We start from the raw sequence: 12155 nt of genomic DNA on the forward strand, positions 1-12155 counted from the left end.
TCAATCAACGAAAAATAGCTCATGCATGCAAGGAATTCGAATTGCTTAGTTGTGGTGGAGATTCCAAGGCAATGTAACATCAATTGTAGACTAGTCTTGAGTGTATAGGTGTTGCATGCAATCAATGATCAATCCTTGGGAATTTCACAATCATTTGGAGGAAAAATCCTAAAAAATAGGGGCCTAATCCCTCAGGATTTGCACAAGGAAATAGGAGCTCAAGTGGAGGCATAAATTGACTAAGTCTAGGTCAGAGCTTTTCATTGAGCAGAGAGAACAGTTATTCACTTGCAAGTTGAGCTCAAAGCGAGCAAGCAATTGTAATACATTCTCTATTCATCTGATTAATGCAAGCAGACTTAAGGGGTTTTTACCAGTTGGTTTCCCCTAGATAAATTTGTGTACTTGTGTATGTGATTGATGCATGTTTGTGAATGTTGTTCTAAATTGTGAATTAATTTCCGCAAACCAGTAGAGTAGAATTGTGTCTCTTGATTTAGATTAAATTTCTTGAGCAGCTGCAATTCTATCATCATATTTCTACAAGAGCTATCAAGAAGAGAAGGATTAGGGACATATGTTGTGTAAATGTGAGATTTAGGTTATGGTTTGGATAAGTCATAGTTTAAGCATATTATGAATTGATTTTTTTTAATCATTAAAAGACATCAATGTTTTCACCTCTCACAAGAATCATTTTTCCATCTATGGAATTATAGATATCAAATGGAACATTCAAGGTTGTTGAATCCATTTTTGCATTGAAAATATCAATTTCATCAATCCAAAGTTGCAATTTGACAAAAATGGTTGCTTGGGAAAATTTTGATTGCACATATTGGAAAAGGTTGAAGATTTAATATGTTTAGACTTTTCCCTTTGATAAAGTGAATGGTCATATTTTGAGATTCTTCATCTCAATATTCTCCAAATTAATTAGATTTAAGATATCAATCATTCATGTTATTATTTTGTAAAATTTGGGATCTAGCATCTTCTCACCATAATATTATTTCACATTTATCACCTTCTTACATCAACTTTGTTTCCTGGTTCAGTATAGTATTATTAAATAGAAATATTATCTTGCACTTCAATCTTCCATATATTTATCCAAGCATAACTATCAATAATATTAATAGAAGAAAGTTATGACTCTTCTTCACTGTTTAATTTGGCTAAGATATTAACAATCTTCCATTATCCAACACCTCTATCTTAATACTATGGTGATACAAGAGATACCCATACAACAATTATGGTATAAGAAAAATTAGAATGAGGGATTATTTTCATAAGAAGAACCTTCTCCCAATGCCAACACCCAAGCAATTCTACCCACTCAAATTGATTAATTCAAGTGGTTGAACATGCTTCTCCCTAAATGAAAAAAAGGAAAGGGATATATAAAGGGCTAGCGACTACTATAAATCACTCAATTGACATTGTAGATATACTTGGATTTCACCAAGAGAGTCACACTCTCCTAAATTCCATCATGACTATTGGACTTTACTTAAGATTGAGAATGATTTATATCATCTCTTTGACCTATATTAGGGGCTAACTCCTTATCTCTTGTAAAGTTTTGTAGATGTTCTATGCTAAGAGCAATTTCACTTTTCTCACAGCAAGCATACAAGTAGTTAAGCAAAATGCAGATAGAACATATAAGTAGATCTTACAGAAGACAAATCAGAAACAAGAAAAATGTGTGTGTTCGTTTCGGCGGTCAACAGGATGCTTCAACCAGCAAAATCTCCTTTGGTTAGCCAGCCCAGATGTGTCACAAGATCCCTCCAACTAGTAGATGAGTCAACCCAAGTCAATTCTAGAAAAGTCAACGCTGTCCTGAAAAGTCAACGCAGGGGCAGCAAGCTAAAAGTCAACGCAGCAGCAAAACGGTCAACCCTTTGACCTCGATTTTTGTGCCATATAGTACGGCCTTCAAAAATCGAACTTTCCACCAATTTTCAACTTGATTGGACCAAGCGTTGACCAAAGTCAACGCTGGTCAAACTTTCTGCGAAACCCTAGCAGCAGAAACCCTAGCAGCAGAAAATCCGTACGGTCTGTCCTCTTCGTCCTTCCCACGTGTGGCTGAAATTCGTCCTCCAGGTAGCGTACTCTCTAAGATGAGAGAGGAAGATGTGAGTTGAGTTGTGATCAAATTCTCTCCAACTTTTCCTGTATATATATCCATCAATGAGGGTGTGTGACACATCTGTTGGGCATGTGAGCCTACATTACAAAACTGGCTGACCTTGCACATATAATTTATTAAGAATAATAAATTCACAATATAAGTTCTGCTCATCGGATTAAGACTATTTTTATATGGATTTTACACCTCTCAGTAAGAGGCATCCAACAAAAATATTAGCCTCTTAATCTGAGCATTAGAACATGGAGTTTGGACCTAGTTGTCCAAATTTAACACTCCCTCTCAACTAGGGAGAACTCCATTTATTAGTGCAATCAACATCGTGAGTCATCCCGCCGAAACTTGCTTTGCTGGCTTCTTTATTTCAGAACAGAAGTGGGTCAGTCACAAAGACATCATTCCCCGACTGACATAGTCAGTCCAGAGGTCCCAGACCTCACAAATCTTGATCCCAGATCAAGTGGTTGGACCATGCCATCCTAGATAGAGAGTACGGCAATCTCTGATGCGTCCATCAGTCTTTGCTAATAGTCTCTAGCTTTTCCACACCTCATTGGCCAAATGAGAGGTACTTCCCATGAGCCCTGAACTCAATGGGTAGGATGCATACGGGGCACAGATTAAATGAGTGGCGAACCAGCTCAATAATCACAAGGGTGGGGCAGAAGCATTACGAGTGCTTATAGCTCCGAGAAGCTATCCCCAAAGCCCCCCAGAGCTCCCAGAGCTCATCGTCCAACAGGACCCACATCATAGGGTCTTTCCACGACACCAAGACTCTCACGGAAGGTTAGGAACTTGACCTTCCCCAGGGGCTTAGTGAGAATATCCGCGACCTGCTCATCAGTTCCTATATGATCGAGCCTTACGGCGCCTCGCTGTACCATATCCCGGATAAAGTGGTACCTGATATCAATATGCTTGGATCGGTCGTGGAACACAGGATTCTCAGTCATACGAATCCCACTCTGATTATCACAGAGTATCACAGTGGTATCTAGCACATGTTGGAACAGCTCACTAAAGAGCTTCCTCAACCAAACTGCTTCACAACAGGCCATACTAGCAGCAATGTATTCGGCCTCCGCGGTGCTCAAAGCCACCGACTTCTGCTTCCTGCTCATCCATGAGATCGAAGCAGAACCAAGATTGAAACAGCATCCAGATGTGCTCTTACGATCCACCACATTGCCAGCCCAATCGGCATCAGTATATCCACGGAGTATCACACTCCCGGCAGTGTATCTCAGCCCATGGTTTATCGTGCCCGAAGATATCTCAAAAGATTCTTGGCACCAACCCAGTGAAAATGATGAGGCTCAACCATCTATTGACTCAAAGTATTCACTGCAAAACATATGTCCGGACGGGTGTTCACTAAGAACATCAAAGCTCCTATGAGTTGACGATACTCAGTAGGATTGGCCAAGATAGGCCCTGCAGCGCTGCCACTCAACTTCTTAAAGTTGAGTTCCATTGGTGTCGACACGGACTTACAGTCCACCATCCCAAATCTTTCCAGAAGCTTCACAATATATTTTCCTTGAGAAAGGAAAATCTCTCCAGGTCTCTGCCAGACCTCCAGGCCTAGGAAATAGTGCATCAGTCCTAGGTCTTTCATCTCGAACTCAGCAGCAAGCTCCCTCTTACATTGATGAATGAGAGGGTCATCACCTGTCAGGAAAAGGTCGTCCACATACAGCACTAGAATGAGAGGCTTTCCTTCCACAACCTTAAAGTAAAGGTTTGGATCAGCATTGCTTCGAGTGAAGCCCAGCTTCATCAAGTAACTATCCATCCTCTCATACCAAGCTCTGGGTGCTTGCTTTAACCCATAGAGGGCTTTCTTCAACCTGCAGACATAAGTGTCTCGATCTTGAACTTCAAATCCCAGAGGTTGTTCTACATACACCTCTTCCTTTATTGCACCATGCAGAAAAGCGGTCTTGACATCCATCTGATGAAGACTCCATCCTTGCGTAGCAGCAAGGGCTATGATGGATCGGATGGTGGTATATCGTGCCACAGGTGCAAATATATCGTCATAGTCAATTCCTTCCTTTTGAGAGAAGCCACGGGCAACAAATCTTGCCTTAAACTTTTCAGCACTCCCATCAGGTCCATGTTTAATCTTGTAGAGCCATTTAGAGGTGACAACAGATTTGTCCTTTGGTCTCGGGACCACATCCCAGACATCATTCTTCATAATAGCCTCATATTCTTCATGCATAGCATCCTTCCAGACTTGATGCTTGATGGCTTCCTCAAAAGATCCAGGTTCAGATTGTATAATAGAACTCATGGCAGCTAGATACCCTTGGTATCTACACGGCTTCTTGCTTTCTCGGAATGTCCCCCTTGGGGCAGCATGACCCTTAGCATCTTCGAGGGTGTCCCTGAGCCATGATGGCCTCTTTCCTAGAGAAGGGGAAGGATCAATAGGGTCCATAGGCCCTTCAACATCAGGCATAGTCTCATCCTGGGGTTCTTCCAGATTTCCAGGTCTTTCTTCATGATTTTCTTCAGATCTAGGAAGATCTACTACTTTCTTCAGGGAAGCATCTTCGTCAAAAGTGACATCATGGCTTATCTCTACTTCCCTTTGACCAGGTACATAGACTCTATATGCCTTAGAAGTCTCACTGTAGCCCACAAACATTCCTTTCTTTCCAGTAGCATCCAGCTTACTTCTCTTTTCTTTCGGCACATGAAAATAGACAGGACATCCAAAAATTCTAAAATGTGAGACATCAGGTTTCTTACCAGAGAAAACCTCTTCGGGAGTTTTGGAGTCCAAAGCGGAATGAGGGCATCGGTTTTGAATGTACACAGTAGTATTTGCAGCTTCTCCCCACAGAAACTTTGGAAGACCTTGGTCACATAGCATGGCACGGGCAGCTTCCACAATAGTTCTATTCTTGCGTTCAGCAACACCATTCTGCTCAGGAGTATATGCAGTGGTAGTCTCCCTCTTAATGCCAGCTTCTATTATTACAGAAGGCCTGCGCCTTTATAAGTGAATCTCTGCTCAATTCCCGAAACGCTCCAGCATTCATGTAATCTGAGCAGTTATACATTACTGCCCCGTGTCAGACAGATTTCTGACCACGTGGCTTTTACCAGAACCTGCGTACCCGTCTAACAGTCCACACGTTATCTCTGCAAACCTGCGCGATGTTCTCCGCTATCTGCTCCAAACGCTTTGTCATATATACAACTCAGTATGTATATATCTCACGGCCTGCGTGTCTGTCGCTGGTTCTGCAGTTATTCTGGTCCACGCGTCCTTCGCTGAACTATTATGCTGAACCCAACAGTTGTCACACCTACAGAGCTTTGCACGCTGCCCAATCGTGTGCTCACTGCTGTCGGATCCGTTAACAGATCTGCCACGTCTTTCACTTATACGTGACTGATCTAAGTGCCCAACACTTCTACAATATGCGTACCTCTGTCCACTCGACAACTATCAACGGTCAACGCAATTCTCTTTGCTGTTCGCACCCGTATATATTCGTCCACGTGCCGTCCTGCAACCTTGTACTGTTTGCTCAACGCACTGCCACGTATATATAACCCTGCGTATGTAATTTCTACTGTCGTCCACGTGACAGACTTCGGTTCTTTCCACGTGACAATCCTTAGTCTGTTCGACAGTCAATAGTATATATATATATATATATACCCCCGCGCATTTATAAGCTCAGCGCTTATCACCTCTGCGACTATATATATATATACAGTTACTCCCCGAACGCGGTATTGTTGAGATACTCGGTTGCTGCTGCCGTCATTCGAACATCCCGACGTCCATACAACCTGTATTATCATATACCTCCGCACAATTATCGAACCCTCAGATAATTATGCGTCATATACAAACTGTTATCGCACCAACCCGATGACCACTGTTTACTTATAACTTCCTGTGCTTTGATCAAAGAGCGGGTCCCCGCCCAGAACTCTTTAATCCTTACACAACTATACGCTCCAGTAATCGACCGAGTTCTGGTTTATTAATTCCGACTGTATAATCCTTTGCGCTGTCTCCTGCACAATGATATACCAGCCTACCGTCTGCGTGACTTACGCCACCCTGCGCAAGTCTACTTCACCCATGGCACCTTATTTTAGATCTGCATCTTCGGAGCCACGTACAAGAGACGCGCACTCCTCCACCGTTGCACAGAACCAAATTCGGATGCTCAAGAGAGAGACCGATTCTTCGATGCCCTTCGATGGTCCAAGTGCGGTGAGAACCATCTCACGATCAGCTATTGTCTCCCCAATAGCTAGCAGATTGTTCCTGGTTTCGGTCAACTTCATAAAGAAAGTTTGAATAGACTCGTCTCGGCCCTTCTTCATATTCTTCAACTTGTTCTTGAGGAATAGCACTTGGTTCACATTGTTTACTCGGAACATAAGTATCAGTTTGTCATACATTTCCTTGAATTCAAGTTTAGAGGAATCCATTTCCTTCGATGATGATTGCTATAGATAGAGTTTGTCTTCACCTCAGCTCTGATACCATGTAAAGTTTTGTAGATGTTCTATGCTAAGAGCAATTTCACTTTTCTCACAGCAATCATACAAGTAGTTAAGCAAAATGCAGATAGAACATATAAGCAGATCTTACAGAAGACAAATCAGAAACAAGAAAAATGTGTGTGTTCGTTTCGGCGGTCAACAAGATGCTTCAACCAGCAAAGTCTCCTTTGGTCAGCCAGCCCAGATGTGTCACAAGATCCCTCCAACTAGTAGATGAGTCAACCCAAGTCAATTCTACAAAAGTCAACGCTGTCCTGAAAAGTCAACGCAGGGGCAGCAAGCTAAAAGTCAACGTAGCAGCAAAACGGTCAACCCTTTGACCTCGATTTTTGTGCCATATAGTACGGCGTTCAAAAATCGAACTTTCCACCAATTTTCAGCTTGATTGGACCAAGCGTTGACCAAAGTCAACGCTGGTCAAACTTTCTGCGAAACCCTAGCAGCAGAAACCCTAGCAGCAGAAAATCCGTACGGTCTGTCCTCTTCGTCCTTCCCACATGTGGCTGAAATTCGTCCTCCAGGTAGCGTACTCTCTAAGATGAGAGAGGAAGATGTGAGTTGAGTTGTGATCAAATTCTCTCCAACTTTTCCTGTATATATATCCATCAGTGAGGGTGTGTGACACATCTGTTGGGCATGTGAGCCTACATTACAAAACTGGCTGACCTTGCACATATAATTTATTAAGAATAATAAATTCACAATATAAGTTCTGCTCATCGGATTAAGACTATTTTTATATGGATTTTACACCTCTCAGTAAGAGGAATCCAACAAAAATATTAGCCTCTTAATCTGAGCATTAGAACATGGAGTTTGGACCTAGTTGTCCAAATTTAACATCTCTGGATTGAGAATAATTCTATCATCTCTTTACGAGCCAGCTCTCTTATAGATTTTGATCTAGTCTTCGGCCAACTCTTATAACTCTTGATCTAATCTTGGGCAGTTAAGGTTTTTCTCTCACGAACTTAGGATTGTGTTGACCATCACATTCACGAACTTAGGATTGTGTTGACCATCACATACCTTGTGACCAACATATTTATAATTTATACAACAAGGAACTTAAATTAAACAAACAACCCGTTTCTCTTGTTTGATTTATTATGAAATTGGCCATATATATTATCACATGTTTGGAAATCCTAGAGTTTGAGATCTTGACTTTTATATGAAGTTAGTTACATAACACTATCATTTATGCAAATTGAAAGAAGATACTCCCATTGTATTTCAAAAGAGTGGTTTGAATGTTATTAAAATACTCTTCACTATATATTTTTTTCCTCTCATCTAATCTTATTAAAAAAATTAATAACTTTTACTACTTTTTCCTCATATGTCGTTTGGAGGAATTGAACATGGGAGGAGAGGATAACAATCATTCCTCCCAATCACCTAGACTAAACCCAATTGACAAATCACTTCTACTACTTATTATTATGTAAAAATTAAAAAATGATTTTATAAAAAAAAAAATAATAGTTGAATAAAATGTTCATTCCATGAATCATAAACTTATAAAGTCAGTAATGACACAATATCCTAATGACGATGAAATCTTGGATTGTTTTCAACAAATTGCACATTACAACACATTCACATGTATAGATATATCAATTTAGTGAACATTAATATTTTTGTATAACCGTAGCAAAAACAATACTGAAATTTAGATGCTAGAATGTGAAATGTTACATTCTAACATGCATCATAAGGTACTTTTTTCATTAATCATTTTCTTTATTATTTTTGTTAATAAAAATTCTTTACTATATATAAAATAAAGAAAATATGCTAAAACAAACTTTAGGAATAGGGAGGAATAGTTAGTCTCTTCCATCAAAAGAATGAAGGGTGGTGCACACACTATAACCCCACCTCCCAGGTCAGTTATGTGGTTAAGACTCTTCCATAAAAACAAAGTTAAGGGTTTTGAGATCCCTCTTATGTGGTTAAGGCCGACTCTTCCGTCAATAAAGAAACCAGATGGTGGTGTTGAAAACTAGATGGTGGTGCACTCAACAGAAAGGCGGAGAAAAAAAGGCTATAAAGAAAATGGCTATGTTGGTTTTCCTTCTATGGGAGAAAGGCTATCCTATCCTATCTAGATATGGCAAGAATCAGCCAACAAGTAGAACTTGGGAGGTTACAAGAATATATATCAACATAATTATTGATTTTGTTTAAAAATACACTAATACAAACTTTACAAAATCCATTTGGAATGCTACTCAGTTCTATTTTCTACAATGACCACATAACAATCATAACATAAACCTAAGTTCTATTATATTGACAAATTTAAAGCAAATTTTGCAATTTTTTTAAAACAAACTTTATAGAATTTTTCATTTTTATATATAGCCCCCAGAGTTAACTCAAGCTGTGTAGAACCAGAGGTGAAATTTGTTGCTAATTGTTGCTATTATGGGTTTGACTCTCTTAAGATTTATCCACGAAATGTGGAAAAGTACTACAAAGGTTTTTATGCTTTCATTCCAAAACAAAATTATATTCTGTTAACCCAACCCAACCCATGAAAAATTATACTTAACCACAACACATCAATTGAAAATTTAACCAATAAAATTTGGTGACAACGGCCAAAACCAACCAACAATTAAGACTCAGGTCGACGTCAGAGCTACTAAATTTTTGTCCACCGAAAACGTCGACCGTCAAAACCGTGTGCCTGACGCTTTGCCCGTGGCCTGCAATCACGACCCACGTTTCCGATAAGCTAGCTGCCTGTTCATACACAGACATCTCCAATGCTGCCGAACTTTTCAAGCGCACCCTGGATCCGGGGCATCATCAGTCAAGACAGAAAATCTCCTTCCTTGCTTCCTTTGGCTACCAATTGGAAAGATATCGGTTCTATAGGGAATTCGATAGGGAAATAGAAGGGAACAGGTTCCATTCCTTAAAATCAATACCTTATTCTTTCTAAATTCAATCTCCTTATGCTTTATGTGGGATTGAATGTGAAAGCACCCGTTGATGAAGCAAATAAACTACCGACTTACTTACTATGTATTTTTACCACTTTGGGGAAGCGCGATGGGGAAAACTACAGAGGAAGAAGCCTAGAAGGCAGTTCGAATCGCAAAGGCGTAGAAGGCAGTTGATCATCCCTAGCAGCATCAGTGGTAGAGTTCCCAGACGCAGGGAAAAGCCCAAAGTGTCTACCGACAAAACCGCATGCGGCATGCCGGACGCTTTGGTCAAGGCCTATGGTGCCGACAAGCTGGCTCTCTATATGTACAAACATCTCCAATGCCATCGAAATTATCAGAGGTGTTGGAGTCGATATTGGGCATGCTTAGTTTTTTTTTTTTAATTACGAAAATCGAACCCTAGATTGCATATTGGCCGAAGTTTTGTAAAATCAAACCCTGAATTGCGTGGTTGCCAAAGTTCTTTAAAATCAAACGCTGAATTGATTAAACCCTGAAATGAGTGTGGGCCGAAGTCTATAATGTATAAATCAATCGTGCATGCAGAGGTTTTGGTGGAAAAAAAAAAAAAAAAAACGGTATAAAAATAATTAATATCGTACCACAATCCTGGGGTTACCCCACAAATCTAGCAGTCACTATTGTTACAGAAAAGTATATCATTCTAGCAGTCACTAATGTTACAGAAAAGTATATCATTATCCATTATTTGACAAAACCAAAAGATAACAAATACCTGTAAAATAATGCGGTGAATGAACCCTCCAGGGAATCCGCGCGCTGTACATCCGAGTAAACAGAAATTCCTCCGATGGATCCATCGATTTTGTCTTAAATGCAAATTTATCACGTCGTCGTACACTGCAAATAACATAATAACATAAGAGCAGAGAATAAATTAAATAGCTGAAATACAAAATTAAACAAATCTAAAAGAGACTATTACAGAAAATGTTGAAGAAATAAAATATATTAACCTAAGAAAAGATAAGAAAGCAGATATCCATATGTGAATAAACCTCCAAAAATACAAAATTAAACAAATCTAACAGAGACTATTACAGAAAATGGTGGACAAATAAAATATATTAACCTAAGAAAAGATAAAAAAGCAGATATACATATGTGAATAAACCTCCAAGAAACCCAATGATAGACTGTGCATCCATAAAAATAATAATTCCGGTCATTCCTATCCCATAGCCAATCAATTAAAAGCCATAACCATATCACTGCCTATTACCTGCCTATGCATCCGCGAAAGCAAGAAAAAAACAGAATTCCTATCGCTGTTTAGCCTCCATGAGTGCATTAACTCCTGCAGTCACCAAAACAGGGCAGAGGCTCCCTTCGACTCCTTCATTTTCCTTATGCCAAAACAGGGTAGAGATTTGAATCAAGTTGGTGAGCAGGATAGGCAAAAAGATGTTCTAAAGCCAGAGCATGCCCTTTTTCCCGAAAAGCTTTTCTCCGCTTTAAAGTTCATCATTCTTTCCCAAACTTCCTTACTTTATAGTTGTGCTCCCACTCTCCAATCCAACGGCGGTTATCATCTGGCTGGCTTACACGTGAGAAAATATTTTCTTGGTTATCGCTTTCTCACGACGGCAGCCACACTGAATTACAATTTACACACCACATAGCAATACAATATTCTATTCGCCCTATGAAAACTGGACCAGTAAAAACCCTTTTTACCAATAGGTCGACTTATAAATTTATGTTGTGCAACGTGCTTTTTTGGGAATGTAAATTACAAAAATGAATATATAAATTTAGTAAGTGCTTTTTTTATCTAAATTTAGTAAGAGATTTTTGGAATGTAAATTAGGTTTTGTTTTTCGAATTTACATTATATAATTTTAAAATATTTTATTTTTCAAACTTAAAATTGAGATGACATAATGTTACTGAACAATTAAAATATGAATAAATTTATAGAATTTATTAATATGTTTATTTTGAATTTTTGTTGCTGTGTAATTTATATAAAAAATAAAAAATTATATTATTAAGTTTCATATTTATTTTAAAGTTGAAATTAAAATATAAATAAATTTATAAAATTTATTAATATGTTTATTTTGAATTTTTGTTACAGTGTAATTTATATAAAAGAATGAAAAATTATATTATTAAGTTTCATATTTCTGTATATCTGTATTATAGCAAGGCAGTGTTTCCCTGCAACTTAGTTCAATTATTAAAATTTGAAATGTATGAACTAACGAACAAGGGATATTTTGTAGATATTCTGGCTTATTTTAAATATCCTTAAATTAAAGGCCCATGTCACAAATGTTATCAAATGTATTATTATAATAAACGTACATAAACACATGTTATAAACGTTGATTAGGGCCAACCTAATTTTAAATATTAAATTAGTTTGTTTATACGTAGGGCCCTAATAACGTGAAAGTGTTTATAAATAACATTATAATATCAAATAATAGATATTAAATAATTTAACATGAAAT

General features: G+C 38.6%; 1 long non-coding RNA gene across 1 annotated transcript in view; it reads right to left on the minus strand.

The window, feature by feature from the left end:
- The window catches only part of LOC149150419 (uncharacterized), a 163870-nt gene extending 152625 nt beyond the window's left edge, over nt 1-11245 (minus strand). The window contains exons 1-2 of the long non-coding RNA XR_016263495.1: nt 10919-11245; nt 10412-10536 (exon numbers count right to left, since the gene is read on the minus strand). This is a non-coding gene — a long non-coding RNA (uncharacterized LOC149150419). The remainder of the gene's footprint in view (nt 1-10411; nt 10537-10918) is intronic.
- Between the last annotated feature and the right edge of the window lie 910 nt (nt 11246-12155).

The sequence above is a fragment of the Pinus tabuliformis genome, chromosome 9 (assembly GCF_031772625.1).
Source record: "Pinus tabuliformis cultivar Carrire ecotype Pingquan chromosome 9, CPIR1, whole genome shotgun sequence".
Taxonomy (NCBI): Eukaryota; Viridiplantae; Streptophyta; class Pinopsida; order Pinales; family Pinaceae; genus Pinus; species Pinus tabuliformis.